Raw genomic sequence first — 6762 nt, 5'->3', positions numbered from 1 at the left:
CTGGCTACGCGCCTGTATCCTCTCTGTCTCTCATTATCTCTCTATCGCACTCTCTTCTTCTTTTTTGTACTTTTGCGCTTCGTGCTTAACATTTACTAAGCTCGTTGCTTTTTAACGCAGCGGCTTTGCATTTGGCGCACTGCATTTCTATGATGCTGTTGATTGAATAAATTGAATGAATTCATCAACTCCTGATGAAGCCGTATAAGCGAGAATTCAATTTATTCTTGTCTCATATACGGTCGTCTCATTTACTTCGTTTTCTATTTATATATGTATGTATTATGAAATGAGATAGCAAAATGTGTATATTGATGGTCATCTTTCGAGTAATAACCATTAACTAATCTTACCGGGCTCTCCTCGTTAATTTTCTCTTTTTTTTTTGATGGTGAATTATTGGGGGGGGGGATGATTGTACAGGCCATCCCCCCACCTCAAATATTGGGGGGGGGGGATATATCACCCCCGGAATTTACCCCCCAGAGAACTACCCCCGAAGGACAATTACCCCCTGGAACCGCCCCCCCCACCCCCGGAGAATGACCCCCCGAGGACAACTACTCCCAAGTTGTCCTTGGGGAATAATTGTACTCAGGAGGTAATTGTCCTCGGGAGGTAATTGCCCTCGGGGGTAGTTGTCTTGGGGGGGGGTAATTTTCCGGGGGTAATTTTCTGGGGGGTTATTGTACTTGTGGGGGAGGGTTGTTTTACGGGGGGTAATTCTCCGGGGGTGATTGCCCAGTGGGTAATTGTCCCGATACGGTATTTGTTTAATTATGGTCTCTTTTAGTTTCATTATAAAGTTACAAGCAGTGCACCTTGAATCAACTTGTTGTATGTAATCATTTATGTTCAGTAAAGCATTATGCCATGCAGCCGGTGGCACGAATAAAGCATGCGAACTGTGACTTGTATATAAACTTTTTGGAAATCATATGCGTATGTGCTTAAGCTTTATACAAACTTTCCTCCAATCAATCACAATTTATTCATCTACTGTTTTTATGTTTCATGAAGAGAATGCATGGTGTCTCTCTGCATGAGAAGTTAAGCGTAAATAAATGACGAGTCTCTACTTTGTGTTTGTGTTTCTCTCTCTTGTCATGCACACACGGAATGTAGGCTTCAAGCAACATGGCCTCTGGCTGAGAACACCTTATGTCGAAGTAAATGCTAACAGTAACACAGAAGGCGATAGTTGATGATGGCCCTGGCTTATACTAGAAAAAGATAGAGTATTTTAAGTTCAAGATCAAGATCGTGTACTCCAAACCTTAATAAGTAAAAAAATTCGCTTCACCTCCCCGCTACTCCTGCTGTTAAGCATGTTTAAATGAAGAAACACAAACAGCTGACCTGACTAGTATAGGGTGTGACTTTTTTTAACACGTTATTCAACACAGTATCATATAGTGCTCTTAAAAGGTTGAATTCCTATAAATACAGAATGTCTTGTGGACAACGTCATTCAGTTGAGGATCACAGAGATATTCAAGATATTCCTGCTCTTTTCAAGGTAAGTCAAATATATTGCATTCGTAAACAATTGTTTAAACCGGTGAGTTGGGTACACTGCACACTCTCCACTCCCTTGTGAGCATTCCAGCCAGTTGCCCGTTTACGTACTACTCCAAAATTATACATATATTATACATATACATAATACAATCGTATTGACGTCCTGTTCCGACATGGTACCCATTCAACAACTGGATGGAGAGGAACAATGTAGATAAAATGCCTTGCATGAATGTCGAACCCACGATTTCCAGGCAAGTGATTAGACCACTCAACTACGACACCTCTACGGTATTGAATGAATGTTTAATTTCTCTTTTTTCTAAGCATATCATCTTTCATTAACATGTTTGCCTACAAGAATATGTCTTAAGATAAGGGAAACAGGTAGATAGGAAGGTTAAAATAGAAAAAGGACAAAGACGCATGAGATTTGTGATGGTGGACGTGCATTGATTTTTAATTTTTATCAGGAAGATGCTTTCATATGAGATTTTATCAGGAACCTCAATTGAATTGAAGGTATGTTCTTTACACAATTTATGAAACCGATTACTACATAATAATAGCATTTATAATTTCATGTCTTATTTACACAACAGATTATCTAAAAACCAACTCACCAATCAAAATGGGCAAGGCTCTGTTCTTCGTTCTGGCTTGTGCCCTCATCGTCGCCGTAATCGCTGATTACGAGCTCAACGACGACACTCTTGAGCTCTTTGAGACCGAGAAGAGGGGTATGGGACGGAGTCTAAAGAAGTACAAGGGTGAGTATATCTAGCCATTAAACTTTGAATTTGTGCCCTCCCATCCTCTTAAATCTACAACAACACAAGACACTTGGAGAAGAAAAAGGGATTTCTTATCATAAAAAGTAAAACCTTTGTGAAACCACCAAATCAAATCCTATCGTATGCATTTTTAATGAATTTCATAAGGAAAACAGGAACATATAAGCCTCACTGGAATTTAAATAATAACAGTAATGAAATAATTTCTCTCTCTGAGAATTTCTTCCTGTAAACAGTTTAGTGTTAACCTATGGTTCTAAGGACCTTTCGATTGGCATGATATCGTGAATGTAATTAAGAGGCATCAGGACATACAAATTAAAGCTTCTAATATCTCCTCTCAAATCGTTGTCATGATTGTATTCCATGCATGAATATTACAAGTTCTCTTGTATTGACAACCTTTAAAAAATATATCACGTCCTCTCTATTCATTTCAGCCTGTCAACAATTCGGCATGTCATGCTGGTGCAACAGGCGTAGTGGTTCAGTCGTCTTCTGTAGCGGTAAGTTTAAAGCCCAATAAACTCTTTGTCGCATAAACTGCAGCGTTTTTTTTTAAAGATGAAATAAAGCGTTATTAGACTCACTTTTTCTCAGAGAGCTTAAGCACACAGTTGCCATTAGACTACCAGACAAGTAAAAAATCTCTAGATGTTCAATTTATTTGTTTCTTTTTTTTTTGGAGGGGGGGGGGGCAGCTATTTACCCAGTCATATCTGAACAAGCCTGAACTCTTTGGTGTGACGTCCAATCATTTGCTCGCTCATTTCGTTCAATCTAAAGGTCTACCAGTTTTATAATTAAGAAACGACTGCTACTACTACTACTACTAATAATAATTATAGGATAATGATCGTAAAGCCACAGTTACATTGAGCACTTGTTCATACCAAGGGATGCTTGAATTAATTACCCTCCGTCTTTTGGGTAGCATGTTAAATTGAGGTCCCGTGTGTAAGGGAGTCATTTCCTTTGTACTTAAAGAACCCACTAAACTATTCAAATAAGCGTAGGAGTAAACTCCGATGCAGTGGTGCACCTACACATAATAATAAGTTATCTCGGGAGGAGAGATCGGTGGTCACAGCTTTCGCTCCCCCCCCCCCCCGAAAAATAATAATAACAATAATAAGAACAGTAATAACAAAACAACATATTGCCTTTATCTGACATTATACGCCTATCTTCCCTATAATAGGCACTCTTGTGAGATCTTACCAGGTCATTGCAATGTGAATATAATGTATACCACAGACTCAGAAGGCATCTACATCCGTCATGTTTTTCCTTTATTCTATTTTGCAGGAGCCGGAAATGGAGATAACATGTAAACTCTTTGATAGCATCCGTTGACCAATCCCGGATCAGAAAGGAATGACGTACGGAACAGTTTTGACCATTCACATTCTCTCTTTTTCTTTGATTTTTTAACTTTAAATCTTATGGATTCCAACATTCCGTGAGACTGTAATAAAACTATTTCAAACAAGTTTTCCTTTCGTATCTGATATTTCATGACGGAGTTTTTAATGTATGCGTGTGTGTGTGTGTGTGTGTGTGTGTGTTTGTGTGTGAAAGTTTGTGTGTGCGCGCGCGTGTGTGTGTGTGTGTGTGGCATTGGTGTTGCTATCAAGCCAATAGTGGATGATCCATGAGTTCATGAGGAATATTGGAGACATAGGAGTGAAAGAGTGAGTAACCTGAGATGAATACTGTAACAAACAGACTAGACATTGACTAGTGAGACGGTTCGATTGATTGATTGATTGACTGACTGATTGATTGATCCACTAATCTACTCTAAACAAGGAAACTAACAAGTTCTGCTACTAGCCTCTTTTACCAATTTGCCGTGTAGGAAATACAATCAGATATACAATCACATACATGCAAATATTGACTGCCTTGAACGGTTTAAATTATTGCCCAAGGTGATCTCGAAACCGTACTGTGACCCAAGACGTAGTTGATGGTCATAGTGTAGCTTCGAGATCACCACAGAGCTATAGTTTCACCTGAGATCCGAAAAATAAGCAGTCGATATGTGTTTTATTTAATTGAATTGATTTTGAAAGGTATGTATTAAGGATTCAGATTGCAGCTCCATAGTTGAATTGCAAGAAATGCATGCATGATAATAAAAAAAAATATTTGACAATTTGATATACACTCTGATTTACATTCATAGTTACAAAAACAGCCATGAAATAACAAACTAAACAAAGAGATGCACAAATCTGAAGAAAAAGAATGAGAGGGTTGTTCTAAACATGCCCCTGCGACAATGGCTCCACGTCAATTTACTTACTATCTTCACAAGCGATATACTTGGAGCATAGAAGCAGGTCCATAAAATTTGTCTTATTTTTACGTTTATCATGAAAATAATTCTCACAGAATTAAAAGTCAATGAATACATGCTGTATATTTGCCACATGTGGCTCCATCAAGATTTTGTAATAGTTTTTTCAAATTATTAATCAGCGGCTTGTCTTTGATGAAAAAGGAAGCAATTTGTAATGGGTCGTAACAATTTTTACCGGGAAGCAAGATAATAGTCGATTAAACTTTTATCTGACAGTTCCTGGCTCAATGTCTGTGTTAACATCTACTTCGGCATAAGGCGCTCTCGGCCAGAGGCGATGATGCCGAAAGTGCACCGAAAGAAGCGGGGAAGTTCAATATCATAATCTTTTCGCCAAGGTTTTTTGTTGCAAAAAAGATTGGATACCATGCAGTGTTTGATCCCAACTCACCGTGCTCCTTTTCCTGAATGCTTGCCCGCAGCTGCCCTTGGGTCGTAGGCCAAATCCTGCTATTCGCACGTCTTTTTTTATATTTCAATGTAACAAAAAAATGTAACATAATTTTTCAAATAAATACACATCAAACAGTCGACATAAGCAAGAAAATTATATGCCATTAAATTGAAAAACAATATTAAGAAGAACGAATGAACATACAACGAAATAAACAAAACTAGAGTAACAGACGGCTGGATAGCCCATCTTTAGCTGCACTGGCTTAATGCAGCTGGTATTCAAAGGGTACCACATCTTTGTTTACGATTCCTCGTGAGCGTCTTGTGCGGTCCTTAAATCACATACCCGCCTCGCACCTGCAAGAACCATTGAGGTGAGCGTACAACTCCCGTCAGGTCAGGTGCCATACGACTGCTGGCCGATGTTTTACGGCTCCTCATGCGGCACATTGCTCTTTGAAATCACTGCCAGAAGCCCGTGCGAAGTTCGCAAGAAGCTATTGCGATGTTTTCCAAAATACAAAGCCTGCACGTGTCAAGCGCATTCATCAGGAAAAAAACCTGGCAACATACAGATCGAAGAATATTGCACACGTCCAACACACTCCAATAGGCGCTTTTGTGAACGTGCGTCTGTACGCCAATACAAAAAAATTGCAGACCCTGTGTCTGATGTAGGAAATTTCTGTGAAATTCCGTCGAAGATAGACGCAGGGAGGCCGGTACACGGGCCTCAATTTAACTTAGAATCATGGATATAGAATTTTTTTTTCATTGTCCTCCATAGTTATTGATTAAATGTAATTCTAAAACATGATATATAATCGAGGAAATAGTCATGAGGGATATGACGTCATCTTTAATATTAAGGTGATTCTTATGGCAGATTACAAAAAGAATCTTGATTGTATCTGCGATCTGGCACTGAACAACATCCGACCCAAAACGGTCTATATTTATATGAATTCAAACAGGGTCGGTACTGTATTGGGATTGTGTTGAATAAAACAGGCCCTATTTAGATTCTTCCATAACAATTATCTTGTTCTATTAATTCGACAGCAATAATTAGGTCTTCACTCCGTGTTTCTTCATTTAGCATGATCTAAGCATGCTAAATGAGGTTAATGTGCTATACGTCTGACGCATGTGGCGCCATCGAGAGCTTCCATGAGTCAGCTTGTAGATACAATATGCGCATGGGCAGCTAAAGTTCTTTCGTTTACCAAACTTGTACAATCCACCTAGAAGAATATTGGATAAGTGCTCATGAAAGTTTTGTACTTATTATTCATATATGCACCGACGGCACATTTCGTGATGCCTAGGTTGAAATTTTCGTCGCAAGAAGGCAAACAAAGTATTTCACCAAGTGCCTCCTTGTTTTTGGCAGTGATTATTCTAAAATGCCGAGAGTGGGACTACTCCATGTGTAACAGATTTGTGGATACTTGGGGTCGATAATAATATGTGCTAACTACGAACTGGTGTATTAATCAGATATGTGACTTATTTAAAAACTTTATTTTTTAAAAGAGCGCTATTAAGAGACTTAGTCCTTTCCGCTGATTAGCCAGTGATTTACCTACCCACATTTAAATCGAAACTATTTTCTGTTACGTAAAGTATTTTTATGGAAAGTCAAAGAGAGTCCAATTTAATCCTTAAGAAAATCAACGTTAA

The 6762-nt window shown here is 38.7% G+C and overlaps 1 long non-coding RNA gene across 1 annotated transcript; it reads left to right on the top strand.

Annotated features, from left to right (window-relative positions):
* The first annotated feature begins 1452 nt into the window (after positions 1–1452).
* On the top strand, positions 1453–3809 carry LOC105440633. The gene is made up of 4 exons (XR_971743.2): positions 1453–1519; positions 2124–2291; positions 2756–2821; positions 3624–3809. It is a non-coding gene; the product is annotated as an uncharacterized LOC105440633 (long non-coding RNA).
* Positions 3810–6762: the final 2953 nt, after the last annotated feature.

This window comes from Strongylocentrotus purpuratus, unplaced genomic scaffold (assembly GCF_000002235.5).
Source record: "Strongylocentrotus purpuratus isolate Spur 01 unplaced genomic scaffold, Spur_5.0 spur5_scaffold_3, whole genome shotgun sequence".
In the NCBI taxonomy this organism is placed as follows: Eukaryota; Metazoa; Echinodermata; class Echinoidea; order Camarodonta; family Strongylocentrotidae; genus Strongylocentrotus; species Strongylocentrotus purpuratus.
The sequence above is the reverse complement of the archived record's forward strand: the minus strand, read 5'-3'. Positions and strand labels throughout refer to the sequence as shown.